Source organism: Cervus canadensis, chromosome 8, assembly GCF_019320065.1.
Source record: "Cervus canadensis isolate Bull #8, Minnesota chromosome 8, ASM1932006v1, whole genome shotgun sequence".
Lineage (NCBI taxonomy): Eukaryota > Metazoa > Chordata > Mammalia > Artiodactyla > Cervidae > Cervus > Cervus canadensis.
Genome location: NC_057393.1, coordinates 75,155,700 through 75,174,357, shown reverse-complemented (window position 1 = coordinate 75,174,357; position 18,658 = coordinate 75,155,700). Strand labels below are relative to the sequence as shown.

Here is an 18,658-nt window from a genome sequence, read left to right as displayed (position 1 = left end):
TACAAAGTTAACTCGGGTTAAATTTAGCTGCTGCTGCTGCTGCTAAGTCACTTCAGTCATGTCCGACTCTGTGCGACCCCATGGACTGCAGCCTATCAGGCTCCTCATCCATGGGATTTTCCAGGCAGGAGTACTGGAGTGGGTTGCCATTGCCGTCTCCAATTTAGCTGATAGAATTAAACTATTTAGGTCTTAGTTAAGAGGCTGAAAACATCAAGAAAACAATTGCCTTGGTTTTAATTCATTTCATTATTCCATAATACTGTATTTAGTTCCCTTCTTTAAGATCATATGCTGTTTAAATTTCTTGGATGTGTTCAAAATATCTGGAGAGTAAGAAATTACCAAATTTTAAGTTTTGCTTGACTCTTCATCTATTTTCTTACATGTATAAGTAGTATTGGAGAAAGAAATGGCAACCCACTCCAGTATTCTTGCCTGGAGAATCCCATGGACAGAGGAGCCTGGTAGGCTACAGTCCATGGGGTCTCAAAGAGTCAGACACGATAAAGAATGACTAACAATAACAATAATATCTTTATACACTGTACCCATCAAAGATGGATATGTGTACATGTATCTGTATCTGCATCTCTGTTTAGCTGACTGGTCATGAGTTCTCTGTAGACAGAAGGAAAGGAGGAGAAGATAGGACATCCTCAGTTGTGGAGACCTTGCATGATGCCGTGGAAGATTTGAGACAAGATAAAATCACATCTCTCAAATCTTTACTTTCTCATATCTCCCTTGAAGATATTGGATTATATCAGAAGTTCTCGATAGGCTGGGCAAGGATATCAGAATATTCTGGGGGTGCGTCGTCATAGTACACATGGCACCTGGAAGTTCCTATACTTACGGAGGCAAGAATGGCCCCCTCACCCTGTCCCTTCCCTGGGAATCACCACCATAGAGCAGGCAGGGTGATAATGGAGCCACGCTGACTCCTTCATTGGCACCTGGGTGCAGAAGTGGTAGAGACCTGTGGCCTAGAGAGCACAAGGTCCCTTTGAGCAGGAGCATTCCTTGATTCCGTTGGGTAATGTTTTTCCATGGATGCCTCATTTTGCGAATTACGCAGATTCAGATTATTCTTCTTAGTCATCACAGACCTCCACGTGGCTTGGGGAGTCCACAGTGATCTCTCTAGTCTGATTATACATGACACCAGCAGCCCTGGAGCAGGGGCAGGTGGGATGTTGTAAGTAGGTGTGGTGGGCAGAGGAGGGTGAGGGTGACCAGATGGCTTATCTGGATCCAAGAAGGAGGGGAAGAAAGAGCAGAAGGGGACCTACGTTTATTAGACATGACTCTTCTGGGGTTTAGTTTAGTTCAGTCGCTCAATCGTGTCCAATTCTTTGTGACCCCATGAATCGCAGCACGCCAGGCCTCCTTTTCCGTCACCAACTCCTGGAGTTTACTCAAACCCATGTCCATCGAGTCAGTGATGCCATCCAGCCATCTCATTCTCTGTCGTCCCCTTCTCCTCCTGCCCCCAATCTGCCCCAGCATCAGGTCTTTCCCAATGAGTCAACTCTTCTCATGAGGTGGCCAAAGTACTGGAGTTTCAGCTTCAGCATCCGTCCTTCGAATGAACACCCAGGACTGATCTCCTTTAGGATGGACTGGTTGGATCTCCTTGCAGTCCAAGGGACTCTCAAGAGTCTTCTCCAACACCACAGCTCAAAAGCATCAATTGTTCGGCGCTCAGCTTTCTTCACAGTCCAACTCTCACATCCACACATGACCACTGGAAAAAACATAGCCTTGACTAGATAGACCTTTGTTGGCAAAGTAATGTCTCTGCTTTTTAATATGCTATCTAGGTTGGTCATAACTTTCCTTCCAAGGAGCAAGCATCTTTTAATTTCATGGCTGCAGTCACCATCTGCAGTGATTTTGGAGCCCAAAAAAATAAAGTCTGACTCTGTTTCCACTGTTTCCACATCTATTTGCCATGAAGTGTTGGGACCAGATGCCATGATCTTAGTTTTCTGAATGTTGAGCTTTAAGCCAACTTTTTCACTCTCCTCTTTCACTTTCATCAAGAGGCTTTTTAGTTCCTCTTCACTTTCTGCCATAAGTGTGGTATCATCTGCATATCTGAGGTTATTGATATTTCTCCAGGCAGTCTTGATTCCAGCCTGTGCTTCCTCCGGCCCCGCGTTTCCATGATGTACTCTGCATATAAGTTAAACAAACAGGGTGCAGACTGTCTTTCTCAGATGCCTTCTACAGCTCTGGCTTATCAGTCTGTAAGAGAGTAATAGTGTTTAAGCAACTTATTTTTTCCTTTTTCCAGGAAGATTTCTTTGTCATTCATAATACTGAAATAACCTTTTTTATTCAAGTAGTTGAATGTATCCAATACATTTTAAAAAAAAAAAATACTCTTTCCAGATCAGCATTTATAAATCTTCCCTTTTCAATACTTCTTTGAGTTTTTCCTTTTCTAGCCCCTACTTGCAAACCCTCCGTCTTGCTTGCTACTCAAGACGTCTCTAAATTCTTGATGCAAAATAGAACTAAAAAAATGCTTTCCCTAATTTAAGTGTATTCAGAGTTAGAGTTTCACAATGTAATATAATGAAAAAATGTTTTAACCTTTTTGGCTAAATTAAGAGTTATTAGTCATTGAGTTTCAAAGCTGTTGCATCTAGAATTGGTAATAGAAGTTCCAATTTAACAGTGATCACAATGGTTGTTAAGAGTTACTAAATTAGTTTTAAATGTTCTCACAAACACAAGCATCTGACTTTTAAATATTTTCCTAAACTTTCGTCTGGTAATGCTGCTTTTTCTTCCCCAGTCTCTTAAAGTGGAAGCTTTCTTTTGGAATAAAGGTACCTTTGTTAAAGAGCTTCTAGATGACTAGTCTAAAAATTAGTATATTAGTATTTTTGTAGTTAAGTTTGTACTTCAAATATTTGGTACTTCTTATAGGATTTCATTTTAGTTTTAGTAAGAGAGCAACAACAACAAAAAAAACCCAAAAAACTTATTCTGACCTGATTCAAAAACCTTCACCAACATCCCTCCTTTACTTTCCACTTCTGGTCATACATGTTAATTTCCAGAGAAATTCCTTTTAAACCTCCAACCGGTGCTATTTGAAATCAGCATGGGTTAAAGGGTTTGTTAAAATGTGGGGTTGGGTTTCTCCAACCAACTAACAGTTGGTGGAAGAACATAAATTTAATTAGTGACTGGCATTAAACAAATGTTCCTAATATTAAACACTGCCAGATGACTGAAACACTTCTGTCAGATTACCGTGAGTGCCAGGGGGCCCACAGATGAATTTTCTACACAGTATATATTCTGTACCACACGTTTGGTGACTTCAGTAATTGGTCAAATGTAATTTAGGTAACAGTATGCCTAGGCTGTAAAAATCAAATTTTATTAGCCATATCACCAGGTGGATGAATGGTAGAGCTGATGGCAAAGAGTTTATAGCATTTAGCAGCTACACCTTTGACACATGAAATTCATAAATTGCCATAAAATACCTCCAAGGCCCTTCTCAAAAGGACAGTGTCTGCTTTCCTATGATTAAATAATGTTTATTTTATTAACTAATATAATTTTTGCTCTCTTCTATTAAATGGGATTACAAAGTGGGGGTGAGAGAGGGGTTTCAAAAGATAAATAAAAGGCAGTCCTCGCTCATTTTGAGGATTTAAAACCTAACTGTGGAAGACAGGATTAACACAACTGAAAGGTTAACTAATGTTACAGGAAAGTCAGGGATGAAGTATTGGATGAGTGTTGCAGAAAGCAAGTGCAGGAGGCATTTCGCAGTGAGCTGGGGGCATGGAGGAGGTGGCCTGGCTGGAGAAGATAGTCGTCGTGGTGAAGGGTCGGGAAAAACCTCTGGAAAAGGCAGGGCTGGATCTGGTTTCTAAAAATAGAGAATAGTGGGGGAGGGATAACTTGGGAGATTGGGATGGGCATATACACTGATAACTAAAGAACCTGCTGTGTAGCCCAGGACACTCTCCTCAATACTCTGTAATGACTTATGTAGGAAAAGCCTCCAAAACAAGAGTAGATGTATGTATACGTATAACTAATTAACTGTGCTGTGCAGCTGACACTAACAGAAAAGTGTGAATCAACTAGACTCCAATAAAAACCTTTTTAAAATAAAATACAAATAGGGAGAGAGGGCATTAGAAAAGTTTTGGCAATGCCCAGATCATTTAAAATTCGCATTCCGACACCATCAGGAATGGCCGTCTTCACCCTAGGTTGGCTGTTGGGCTCTCTTAGATTTGTTTGCCCACAGTCCTCACTCTCCTGAGTCTGTGCCCTCCAGGTGGCCCAGTGCCCTCTCTGCCAGTAGGATGTGGATGTGAGTCAGAGGACCTAGGCTAGGACAAACCCAGTCCATGACTTTGCAAGGGAACTGGGCTTTCTTTCTTGAACAGGGTTGCCCCCTCATTTCTTCTGTGTGCCTTCCAGCTTTTTCACATTCCCCAGGTTCACCTCTGAAAATGGACTTTGCTCATGTGACAGCCTTGCCCAACTGGCTGGACACCTCTCCTCCCCTTCCACCGTCTCTATTGTCTTAATGTCGTCCGCTGAATAGCAGATTTAATTGAACAATAAAAGTAAGGCTTTTAAATCTACAATGAGTCCCTGTAAATAAATTCTCTGTGGAATTTTATGAAGCTGTTTAATGAAAAGTTTGATTAGAAACTATTAAAGAAAAATAGAATAGATGAAATTTTCATCATTTAGTCCCACGTTACAGTAGTGTCATTTTGATTTTTATTTACATTGAGATATTCAGAATAGAGTAAATATATCCTGGTTTTAATTAACTGTTCTCCTTACTTGGGAAAGGTTATTTTAGGCTTGAAGGGTTTTGATAGCATACCATCTGCTTTCTTCACTGTATTTTATTCAAGTCCCTTCTTTGCTCACAGTGTAGCACAATGTCTAAACCTATGACATAAGCATAAATTGAATCACATTAATGGCAGGTGATAGAAAAGCTTCAGCCTAGACATCCTGCCTGCATTCTTCCATCTTGTCAGTTACAATGCTCTTAAAGGCAATATGCTGTTTTCTTAGCAAAAGAGAACTGGCTATTTTTAAAGCTAAAGCAATGGACTCCACATGAAAACATTAAGAAAACTGGTTGTATTGCACATGCAATGAGGAAATGAGCTTATAATAACAATGAGGGGAAAGTGACATTACGAATGGCATTTTTTTCCCATAAAAATCTCTACATAAAATTTCTGGCCCCACTGTCCTGTTAGAATCTGCTAGCATAATGCATTCTCTGACAGCCCCCTCCCTTGCTTTTACCTCTTTTTATAATTTGATGATCCTTTGGTAAAGCACATACTCGCATTTATAGTGTTATTGTCTCCACTGTAGAGGAAACACACATGCAAACATATTGTCTGTTTTTCCTGTTAGAACAGTAAAATGTCCACCAGTTTGTACTGCACAGTGTTTACATTAATATCACGTAGATTGACTTCACATGTGTGAGCTGTTGACAGCCAAACCCAAACAGAGGCACCCGCAGCAGATAAATGGATAACTTTAAGGTATCGGCTCCTATCAGAGGTGTGAGGCAGACCCAACGTAAATGAGATGAAATCAGTTTTTAAAGGTGGGCGAGGCTAAATGGATTAAGACATGGTGGGTTAAAAAATAATAAAAGTATGGTTTATTTTTGGTTTGAGTTTTTAATTGCAGAGAGACAGAAGTAGTCATGCTTCTAAATTCTTTGGCAGATGGTGTGTGCCTGTGTGTGTGGGTGTCTTGACCAAGGAGTGGGGTGGGGTTAAAGGAAGGATGCGGTAAGTCACCTGAAAAGAACAGAGATGAAATGGACTGTCATCTTGGTGTTTGGTCCATGTATAGAGCACTGTGAGCTCTGACTTCAGGGAGAGGTTGGCTACATCAATATTAAGACGTATACTCTGCTGAGGGCCTGGAGGGCAACACGGTGTAGTAAAAAGAGTTTAGGATTATAGGTATGTAGCCCAGGTTAATCAAGGCCCAACCGTCTGGCTTGCTGTGCCTCTGGGCAGGTGATGTAAGGCCCCTCACTTGTCCCATCTATAAAATCCTGCAGTAACAACCCACTTGCTGGGCTCAGAAAAAGTTTGTATTCATTCATTTTTTGAAAAGACATTCTCTTGATAAATGAAGATTCATCACTGTTTCTATTAGAGTCTTAGGCCTTAGACAACTTGTACGTAGTCATCTAAACCCACCTTGCTCTTTGAATAATAAAGGAACCGTTTTCCTAAGGCTCGGGGGCTCATACTGGAACCTTAATGGAAAAGAAGTTTTCTACTTTTTACAGTATGTTTTAAAGACACTTTTCTGACTCTGCCGTGAATTTTTCCGTTTTCATGTTGGGTGAAATAATGACATTATAGACAAAAGAAGAAAAAGCAGAGGGAGGGAGGGAAACAGAAGAGGGGATAAAACCTTGACTTTCTATGAAAGAAAACTCAGGATGTATAAAATTATTTTGAAGCTTAAAGGATGAGCTGGACTCTGCCTCTTCCCCTCTAAACATCACATGTTTTGCTGGAAACGAAAGGAAAGGCAGTTGTTTTGTTAAGGATCATGGGAATTTGTAAGTGAGTAAACATTTTTTTCTTGCCAAAGTAGGTTTCATGGTCTCAGTGGATTTTGACGATCAAATGGCTTTGTTCCTGGTTCCTGTACACACTCAGGCTTCCCCCGCCTGCCTGCCTACAGTGCCCCCCGCCTCCCAAATGATAACAAGGCAGATGTTTCTGTTTAATTGAAGCCAAGTGGAAAAGGAGTTGTGCTTCTTACGTATTGCTATTTCTGCAGAAGACCTTTACCTTCAGAGTTCTCACTTGAAGGATTGCTTTGTCTTGGAAATTTTCTAGAGGTTCTGTTTATTGTTAGAGGGTGGTCTAACCGAGACCACTCTTGGTACATGCTCTTTATTGCATGTAGTTTCTGAAGTAGGGACAGAGAGAATGATAAGTTCATTGTGCCAGATAGTAAACCAAACCCCAAGACAGCTGCTGGTCAAGTTGTATGTAATATGCTCTAGCGTCCATGGAATGATTAGACTGTCCAGTCATTGGACAGCCAAGCTTTGGCTTCCAGGTCAGTAAGACACAAGAGGGCTGGAGAACAGGCCTCCTCAGGCACAGGCATTGGAAGCTGGGTGCCAACCCTTTTGGGGGGGCGGGGGTTAATAAAAAGAATTTTAATGTTGCTATTGTAAATTAATTTAAAGTTATGATGTATGGAATGGGTAGGATTAGTGGGTTTCTTTTCTATTTTTGAAACTTGAAAGGATATTTTAAAATAACTCTGGACTCCTTTTGTAGCTGAGTGGACTCGATGGGTTATTAAAAGCTATTTGGACTCATGGGCTCAAGAAACTCTTGTCAGCCTAGAAGAAAGGATTTGTGTCTATATTGGCTAATATTTCATGTAGAATTTCGTAGATAAAAGCAAGAAAGTTATATTCCATTACATTAGCAAGATCAACATATTGCTCTCTGTTGTTGTTCAGTTGCCCAATCCTGTCTGACTCTTTGCGATCCCGTGGACTGCAGCATGCCAGGCTTCCCTGTCCTTCACTATCTTCCAGAGCTTGCTCCAACTCATGTCCATTGAGTCAATGATGCCATCCAACTGTCTCATCCTCTGTCATCCCCTTCTACTCCTGCCTTCAATCTTTCCCAACATCAGGGTCTTTTCTGACTACTTTCTAGGATGAAACAAATATTTTTACTAATTAAATTAAATTAATTAAATTAAAACACACTCTCTATGGGAAAGAGCTGGATCAATGAAAAATCGCAGACCAAAAAATTCCTGGTTTGGGGTAGGGTTGGTAGAATGAGGTTCTGAATAAGTCTATATTCATTTGAGTTCTAAAATCCTCATGATAATTGAATATTCTCTGTAAACTCCTTTAGTCTGTCCTTTTGGGGAAACTGGATTGATTTAAGATCCTTGGACTGTAGGTCAGGCTGTCCAAGGCTGCTTAGGTCTCAGCATAGTGCCTGATACACAGTATGCACTTATCTGCTCATTCATTTCACCAATATCTACTCAATACCTACAGTACAAGTACTGATGTGGTCCTTGTGCACAAAGTTGTGAACAAGACAAGAAAATTCCCCATTCTTCAGGAGCTTACAGCATGGTATGTGCGAAGGGTATTGACAAAATGTGAGCTAGCCATGGACCATACATCCTAGGTATAGACCCTACCTCACAGGATTGTTGTGAAGATTAGATGAGTTAATGACCAAAAGCACTTAAATGGAACATGGCAAGTACTGCTTAAGTACTTATGTTACCAGAATCTTCTTGTACCCCTTGCTCTACCCAATACAACCATAACCACATATGGGGTCCACAGTGATTCCTCAAAAATCATGCACAAAATTGTTTCATACCTTTACAGACTGCTAGTGAAAATGAGGTATCATTTGCTACTCAAATTCATTCAACATACGTTCATTCCAGAAATACTTGTTTGTTTGTCCTTCTGCCTGGAATGTGTTTCCACAGATATCATGGGTCTGGCTTCTTTTCATCATTCCAGCCTCATCTCAAATGTCTCCTCCCCAAAGAAGTCTTCTCTGACCATCCACTTTCCACAGATCTGCTCTAACCCATCACCCAATGTATTCATTTCATCACTTTCAGAAATGAACTCCTGTATTTGTCTCTTTACATGTTTTAGTCTGTCTCCCCACTCTCCACTCGTACTATATACAAGCTCTTTAAGAGCAAGAAACTCATCTGTCTTTTCACAACAATGTGCCTGGAACTAGCACAATACTTGGCATATAGTAGGTGTGTAATCAATATTGATTAAGTGGGGACTTCCCTGGTGTTCCAGTGGTTAAGACTCCACACTTTCACTAAACAGGGGGGTGCTGGTTTGATCCCTGGTCAGGGACCTAAGATCCTGCATGCCATTCAGCATGACCAAAACATTAAAAAATTATATATATATATACACACACACATATATATATCAGAAAAGTATAGATGAGGTGAGGCCGTGAGCATATATATATATTCAACATATATATGTTGAATGGATACATGCATAATGTGCACCGGTATCATGGTTCTCTGCCAGTTCACAGATAAGAACACTTAAGCACAGCAATGTTACACAGCTAGCAAGTGGTAAGGGCTTCCCTGATGGTACAGTTAGAAGAATCTTCCTGCAAGTGGTAAACCAGGACTTGAACCTCGACAGTGTAACTCAATATCCGTGCTCTTAACCATTACACTAGCATGCTACTCACCTTGGTCCCTGCTCAGAAAGGTCTCTCAGATTTCCTGAGATCATTAGGCAGACAGGAACAGATAACTGAGCACCAGGTCTCTCCTGTAAATAGGATCTGTAGGATTTAAAGGGATTGGTATGTGTTGGAGTGGTTAAGAAAGGAATGATGATAAAGATTCGAAATCCCATTGGATTGGGATCAAGTCTGAAGGCAGCCAGTGTCTTCTCTTGTCTGTGTGACTTAACAGCAGTCTCTCTGTTGTGGCCCTTGCTGTCTTATGGTCTCTTTTCAGCATACCAGTCAGATTGATTACTTCTCTGCTCAAATCTTCCAGTGGCTTCCCACCTCATCAGAGAAGCAGATAATGAATACCGAGCCCCTCTAGAGCTGAAACTCTTTAGAAGTTGAAAGGGGCAGTAGCAAACTAATGCTGTGTTCTCCCACACGCTTTATAAGACATGGGGTTCTGATACTGACAGGACTTTCATTATACACCTCTCTGTCATTTTCTTCTTAGAATGCATTGGCTCTCCCAACTTGGCATCCTTTTTTTTTTTTTTTTAATGAAAAAATTATAGGTCTAATTTCAAAAAAATGAAATGTATGCAAACTTTCCTGCTTCTGTCACTTCTTTATTCCTGTAGCACATAAATCATTTCCCTTTTTAAAATTAAATTTTGCTTGCCATGACTTGGTAATGGGTTTTCAAAGGAGGCAGAGTAGCCAAGCTGTTGGGTCAGGAGCCAGCTGTTCTGCCTGCTCAGGAAATCTTCTCACTGCTGGCTGCCGTGGGCCTTGATTCCATCATCTGGGCTTTATGCTCCCTTTGGAAGTTACCTAGGAATTCTCGCCCTTACTCTCGTCTCCGGACCGCCTTTATGGCTCTCCAGTCACCATCCTGGAGGACGAAAGAACCTGGGACTTGGGCAAAAGAAGATTGTGTGTTCTAAGGCTTCTTGGGTGCTTATCCATGCATTCATTGAGCACTGACTATTGAAAGCAGAACTTCAGATGTTGTTGGGATTTTGGCCTATCTTCTCAAGACCCTTAAAAATGAAGTTGATTGAGATAAAACCTAGAACAAGTGGTCACTGCCACTATTATCTGTGATCCTTTTAACAGCCCCACATTTGAGCCATGAGTGACCTTTGCTGCAGGGTTACCGTCCTAACATGCTGCCGATGCCCCAGTCAGTACTACCATCCCCCCTACGCCACCCCCACCCAGGCTGTTGACCCCCACGGACTCACTTTTCCTCCATGAAGTGAGACAAGCATGGCACTAAGGAGTCTAGAGTTATTTTTGACATTCAAAGGAGATGCTATCTGCCAAGCTTGGCAAGTGGGAAACCTTGCCCTCTCAGGATGCTGCCAGGCATCTGCAAAGGGCTGAGGAGGTCAAAGTCTAGGTGCCACTGGAATTGAAAGATGAATGAAAGAGGGCCTGGAGGTCAGGGGAGGACACTTAGAGGAAGTGGATCTTCAACTGGACGGTGACAGATTCAGAAAGGAGAACGTTATTTCAGGTGAGGACATGGAAAATGCTCTGGACTTTGAAGCTCATAGAATGAGGGTTGGTGTTTTTTTTTTTTTCCTTTGCTGTTTTTAGCTTTTAGCATAAACAAAATTCAGCCTCCATAAGCAAAACTCTTTTTTTTTTTTTTCCTCCTAGACGATGTCACTTTCCCCTGAGGGCACACATAGTTCTGGGTCCTACTCTCACGGGCCCCATTGTGATTAGCACCCAGAGGAAGTTTCTTGGAGGAAAAATCAAGTTGTCTCTTATTAAATTGGAAATGTTCCCTTGGGTCCATAAGAAAGAAAGGAAGGGCTGCACCAACTGTGCGGCAAGGGGTAGAGGAGTGAGGAGCTGGGCGGCTGATTTTCTGGCTGTGTAAAGCGCTGCTTCTGGGCTGAACAAGCAGCTTCAGAATCATCATCTGGGACACTCTGCTTCTGTCCCTTCTGTGCTACTCAGTACTTTTCCAAAGTTATTCTTTCCTTCTGCTTGGTACTAAAGTTAACCGTGTCAACTGCATTTCTCCTCACTAGATTCTAAGCTCCTAAAGAGGTGAGAATCATGCCTTCCTCATGTTTGTATCAATATGTTTGTTGAAGGGCTTCCCTGGTGGCTCAGCAGTAAAGATCTATCTGCCTGCAATGCAGGAGACGCGGGTTCAATCCCTGGGTTGGGAAGATCGCCTGGAGGAGGGCATGGCAACCCACTCCAGTATTCTTGCCTGGAGAATCCCATGGACAGAGGAGCCTGGTGGACTACAGTTCATGGGGTCCCAAAGAGACATTACTAACGCAACTGAGCACACATGCATGCCTGTTTGTTGAGATGATATAAAAACTTCACCAGATTCCAGAGGGCTTCAAGTGTCCCTCATCTTACCACCTTCCTTAGAGTCAAGGATTTCTTGACCTCAGTCCTTTAATAGTAGCTCATTGCCCGCTGATTTAATTCTCAAGGGAAACTGTCTAGTTCAAAGGAACTGGGTTTCTCTCAACATTTACTCACCTTTCCAAACTAGAGGAACAACCTTCATAAATTGGTCCACATCTTTGGTTGGTGATTGCTCATTTGTTATGATGCTTAACAGTCGCTGGAGTCTTCACAGCCTACAGGTTGCTCTTTCTGAGAAAGCTGAGAAGCATCCTTAAGTTAGAGCAAATGGTAGCCTGTCTCCAGGGTCAGTGCATCCACCCGTCCTACCTGTACCTGTAGATATCAGAATTCATTGTGGAAATCAAGGAACAGTGATGGGGCTACTAGCATACAGGACATTGACAGGTTCTATTGAAATGTGGCTTCTGTGGATCAGAAACATAGTACAGATTACAGTTTAGCCCGGAATCATGTCAGAAAGTGTTGGGAAAGAAGAGGCTCAGCCAGTATAATGTTCACAATAAGGAAGATTGCTTGGCAGATGGCACTTAGGCACGAAGTATACTTTATGGATCACTGACTGGCTCTGTGTTATTGAGGATGAGGTCTTCTATCTCCCATAAGAGTTCTCTACAGAGGAGTCCACATGAGGCAAGTTCACAACAGGCAGGGTTTAACAGATCACACTGTCTTCCTCACAGTTCCTCACAGGAGCATTGGGTCTTTAAAATAAGAGATAAAATATTTTAACAAAGATATCATGCATACACGGTGCCAGAAACTACCCTCACAAGGCACTGACCCCTGTTCGGTCCCCAGCACATGCACTTTCAGAAAGAGGGAGAAGACTAGTAATCGTTGGTTCTTCTGAGGTTTGCTTTTATTGTAGTACAGTTGACAGGTCTTATGCTCCGGGAAGTGCATTCCGTCCCACAGTTCTTGAAAGAAAGGAAAGTGAAGTGTGCCAGGACTTGAACAAACAGGGAGTATTATAGACACCCCCCTTAAATGGACTTGCTGACACTGGATGCTAAGATCATCTGCCTGAGCTGAGGAGGTGGTCTCAGCACTGCCAGCCTGCTAACTGCTCATCCTACCCTCAGCCGTGTCGTTCACACCTCACAATGTCCTTCTCATGGAAGAGCTTTCCTCAGGCTTTTCAAAGACCTCCCAGTCTCTGATGCTTTACCTCAGAACGACTCTCTAAAACCAAGAGCAATGACTCTAAAACCAGGAGCACAGGGGTCGCTGACCACATCGGGCAGTTGAACTGTTTAGCCAGTGGCTAAACAGGAGTGCAGTAGTGGTGGGACCTCAGTAGGATGTGGGCCTCAGCTTCTCACACCGTGCCCTTAATGCTCTCCCCCAAAATGTGACCCAGTGCTAAGCGTATGGCATCACAGTTGCAGGATTATACGCAGCAAGCCCTAATTAACCAGAATTTTCAGTTAACCAGATGCTCCCCATCCCTCATCCCCTTTTTATGATATTTCAAGAAGGAAAAAAAAAAGAGTAAATAGTAAAAAACAGCTCATATGTTTTTCAAAATATTTTTCTCATTATGAAATTATTTCCATTATGGAAAGCACAAGTATAATAATAATAATAATTGCCACTCTTCTGTGAGCATGAACCATATGTCAGGCCTTATGCTAAGCCCCTTCCATACATTTTCTTAATCTTTATAGCACTCCTATAAGGAGGCTCGAATTAACCAGGGGACGAAACAGACGCTCAGAAAGTTTACAGCAAGGAAGCCACACAACTAGTAGGTGGTCAGACTGGATTCCAGGTCAGGTCTGCCTGGCTTCAAAGCTGCTATGCTTATCCACGCTTTGATATTGCCTCCCTGAATAGCACCAATAATCTCATCAGTGTTTATCTGTTTCTTTCCAGTCTTTCCAAAGCATTTTTTAGAGAGAATATTTTATATATGCAATTGTTATATCTTAAAATTTCAGTTATTATAAAATAAACCTTTTCTCATATTATTATAAACATTTTTATAGACACCATTTTAATGTTTGCATAATAGTACATAAAATGAATGTATCAGAGTTTACATACTCCCTTTCTGTAAGGAGTTTATATCATTTCCTCCAGGGTTTTGTTTGTCGCTTTAATGTATAATGTATAATTAACATTGTAATGAACATCTTTATATATAAAAACATCAGCATTTTGATGGTTTCTTTAGGATAAATTCCAGGAATCTCTTATTGCCAAAATTATTTTCCTTCTGAGCAGTAGTGGAGAGATCAGATGATCAGAGCCTGCTATGTGCTTAGTTTATAATCAGCTGTCTACAGAACCTTCCACAGCTATCACTGAAGATACTGAGAACCAGTGAGTGCTCAGAATGAAAACCCAGGGTTTCTGTATAGCTCTAAAGCACCACAGGAAAAAAAATTTCTTCAGTGACTACTGTGCTTGGGCAAGAAACTGAGCTTAAGCAGAGATTTTTCACCTCATTATCAAGTCTCCAGAAGAACTTACCAAAATTTTGATTTTTAGTCTCAGACCTCCTGAATTTGCATGTGGAATGTCCTGTTACCAATTATTTTAATTACACTTCCACACGTAAGATTGAGGGTCAGAGACTGCCTAAAGTTGGAGTCCTTGGTAATGGTAGTGGAGGATGGAAGTTGACAGCCTATTACTGCCAGCTCTTCCTTCCTTGTTAGCTTCTGTCCAGGCCTGATGGAGGAACCTGGGGCTGAAATTGGTGCCAGCTTGAGTGGTAGAGTGTGGCAAGAAGCAGCAGTAGAAGGTAGGGTCTATTCCTTAGGCAGGTGTGCATGTATATATGCTCAGTTGCTCAGTCATGTCTGAGTCTGAGACTCCATGGACTACATCCTGCCAGACTCCTCTGTCCATGGGATTTCTCAGGCAAGAATACTGGAGTGAGCTGCCATTCCCTCCTCCGGGGGATCTTCCCAACACAGGGATCGAACGTGTGTCTCTTGCATCTCCTGCATTGACAGGTGAATTCTTTACCACTGAGCCACCTGGGAAGCTCCCTCCTTAGGCAGGTGGCTCAGTTAAGACCTTGCCTTAATTGTAAAAGTACAGAGCCAGGATTTTCGAGGGATACATGCTAGTGTATTAATTCCCAAGAAACTAAGGCAAAACACAATGTACTAGAGAGGACGTTTGGCTGGAAGTCAAGAGACCTGGGTTCAGATCTAATCCTCATACTAAACAGGGAGCTTTGGCAACTCAGTTGACTCCTTGTTTCCGTGTCTTACATGTGAAATGGAACTTTGGACAGGATTTGTGAACTTTTGGGGATTTTGGCCCCTTTTGAGAATCTGATGAAACTAGGAGTCTTCTTTTGATAAAAATGTGCATGCAAATATCATGATGATGATGGTTCTGAACAATATTATTAGCAAAAATGAACATATCAAGCAAATGTAGAAAATTTTGCATATATTTTTCAGGATTCACAGACAACGTGAAACCTTGGGTTAAGAACCCTAAGGCTGCATGATCTTTAAGATCCCCTTTTGTCCTCACATTCTTGCATTCTATCAGTGAAATAATGATTTATAATAATTCTCTGTAAACTCATTTCTCTCAGCAACTCATTTCCCGAGAATTCCAGTTAAGATATATATAATAGCAGGAGCTCATAAGCTTTTATTGTATTGAGAGAGTACTGTGTTGTCAGGCAGTTTTAGGTCCCTAAATATAGTTTGTGTCCCTGAGTGATAATCCATGTAATGAGTCGTGTGAAAGGCTTGGTGAAGCCAACTTTACCATTTATAACACTTAATCCCAGCATTATCTCCTTAAATTCTTGCAACCATGCTTGGAGGCAGGTGTTGTTATCCCTGTTTTGCAGATGAGAAAAGTGAGGCTCAGAGCTGTTGAAGGAAGTCATCTGCCAGAGCTCCTCCTGGGATGGAGATGGGATTTGAACCCAGCTCCGTGGACTGTACAGTGGGTGCTCTTACAGTGCCTGCTGCTCTTGTTAGTAAACTGCTGACTCCTCTGATTCACTTCAATAATAATTACAGAACCAACTCGTGTGCAAAATTTTTGACATAAAGGACAAAAACAGTGTTCCCACGGGGGTTAGCCAACCACATTTTCCACATTCACCTGCACATCCCACCCTGCTTCCCCACCCTGGACAATGTCCACTTGGTGACTCACGTGAGTTTAGACATGGTCAGTGGCCTCAGCCTTGTCTGGCCTGTGCTGATATCCTGCTCCAGGTGAGTTGTTAGAAGTTAGGAAGAAGTTAGAAGTTAGGAAGACTTTGTGCAGACTGTGATGAGTTTGTGCCTTCAGTAGGAATAGCATCAGGCCTGATGTTCTATTCATGTGCCCCACTGGGCCCATTCTCATCAGGTGCTGTTGACAATCTAGTTTGCATAGGGTGTCCCATGCCCATGGCCGCATCTGGCCTTTTGCTGTGTTACAGTGTTTGGTTGGGACACCGCCACACCGCTCTCACGCGCTTACGTCTTATCTGTGGCTGTTTTGGTGCTGCCGCGGTGGAGTTGAGCAGGCCCTACAGAGCTGAAAATATTTATGCTCTGACCCTTAAGAGAAGAATCCTCTGACCCCTGATACAGACCAAACAACCTGGGACTGTAGTTCATCAAATCTAAGACAATATGTTTGTAATACAGATTATTTTTATGTGTACCGCTTGGAATTAAAACAGCATAATTGTGAGACACCGTTTACTGGGAGACCACCAATTCTTGGAAAAACTGAAATCTGAAAAGAATTGTGCATCTTACAATCAAAATTTCATACTTTTCAGAGAGATGTTTTAGAGATTTTTTTTTTATGTAAATATGAATTGTCTTAAAGACTATTTTCGTTTGCCCATAAATCAACCAGTCTGTTGACTCCTTGTGAAACCTATAGTAACAGACCATGTCATGGGGCCCAGTGAATTAGAAAAGTGCTGACTTTTTGGCATCTGTCTTCCCAAAGACTGCTGCTATTAATGAGTAGAAGAAATATTTTGGCATTGTTCTCCGATACTATTTTCAACTGTTAGTATAAATATTTAGGGTGTTTCAGTACAGTGGCTTATGTGGCAGTAAAATTGTTAGTTCTTTTCTCTTAGGGTTGGTATATTTGAAGAGCATGGCTGTTCTTAAACCATGTTATGAGGCTATGTACAAAAGGCTTTGTAATAGTTTGGAATGGAAAACTTCTCAGATGCTGCCTATGGTCAGATTCTTACCAGTCTGAAAAATATGCTAATTACATACAAGGCTCTGAGCAAGGAGAGGGAACTCAGTATTCCAATTTTAAACTTCCTCAGAACAAAAACAGGACACCACTTAAGGGGGAGGTAGTGATGAATGCACAGATAGCCTATGCCTCGTCATGTGTACACACATCCACCGTTATGCTTATACACACTTGCACACTCACATAAAATGTCCAGAGAGCATCTGTATTTGTGCATATAAGTCATGTTTTGTTTTTCTCCAGAAATAGAAATTTAGGAATTCTGAGTCAGGCCACTTCTTATTTGGCTAATTCAGCTGCCGAGTAAGTTATTAATGACCCCCAGATGTTGTTTATAGTGATTGGATATTTTCAGTTGTGAAATAATATTTTCTTTTTTGTGTGTGTGCAAGTGATATTTCTTAATATGCTCCATAGCATCTGAATCAAAGTTTGATGGCAGAACAGTTTGCATGTCCAATGTAATTGCTTCTAAGTGAGCTCTTCATTCTTCACATTTTTAGCTCTAATTGCTTTTTTTCCCATATGTCTAAAAATAAATATTTGCAAGTTTTGCGTTCTGCTACTCATTGTAATACATAAAATATTTGTACACTGAGCAAAATTCACTGATAATGTTCGCAATGGGCTATTTAGAGAAAGTAAGGTTTGTGTGGTAAGAGGAGATAAAATACATTTTCATTAGTCTAAATGCCAAAGACAGCCATTTATCATATTTTGAAAGAGTATTTTTAAAGGAGTGGCCAGATATTTGACCCCTGGGACTATTTAAATAGACTGAGTTGGAAAAAGAGATCTAGAGTCAAAAATAGTCTGTTTTGCTATACAATGGATATTTCAAATGATCTTTAGAGGTGGCAATCAATTTTTGGTTATCAGGGACAGGGGCCCCACTCTGTAGACTATCCAAGCCCCTGGCTTCCTGGGAAGGTCCCCTTTGCCTTCTTTTGAGTTTATTCCAGCTCATTAGCACCTCCACCCGAAGGCTGGCAGAGAAAAGGAGAGGGAGAAAAAATGAAGTCACTTCTGCTGCTCTTAATGGTCTTTGGAAAGAATGGATCATGAATGAAATAGAAACCAGTGGGAAAAATAAGCTATTGGATTTTCTGTTTTCTTTTATCCTTGCCTTCCTCCGTCAACACAGATAATCAATAGTTGGCTTAAAAACTCTTAAATGAACTCTATATCGGAAGGCTTTGCAGTTATAATAGCAATATCATTATTTTATTTACACTCCCAAAGATGGGTGAATTCCAAAGAGGTAAATATTACCCAGTCTCCATGTTGCCATGTTCCTGAGCTTTATTTTTTTCAAACCTTCCCCTAATCCATTTTTATGCACAAAATTCCCCTCCCCCCATGTTAAAGGTAACAGTTATTTGTACGGGTTCTGATATGAACATCTGCTTGGCCACCATAACTTAAACGCATGTCTTATGATCCTGACCTGGTGATATTTTGTGTTACTGAATGTTGGCAGATTTGACCTCCGTCATTGTGTTTACTTCTGAATGTGTTGTTATACTTACAGTTCACCCAGAACAATCTGTGACAAGGTTTGCTTTTATCAGAACAGCTGCCAGATTTATATCACATCTCAAGGTTCTATAGGACGTGACAATAAAGTCATTCTTCAGTGTTTGCATTGCTTAGCCATCTTTTGGATGTGTGTTCTTTAGGGTATCCTGGCTACATACATCTCAAATTTCAGCCCCTCTCTTGGACCACCAGGCAGCCCAGAGCTTTTGAGCTTTGTCTTG

At 41.3% G+C, this 18,658-nt stretch overlaps 1 protein-coding gene across 2 annotated transcripts in view; it reads left to right on the top strand.

Annotated features, from left to right (window-relative positions):
* ARID5B (AT-rich interaction domain 5B) overlaps nt 1-18,658 on the top strand; it is a 188,096-nt gene that overhangs the window by 90,336 nt on the left and 79,102 nt on the right. The gene's annotated exons all lie outside the window — the stretch shown is intronic.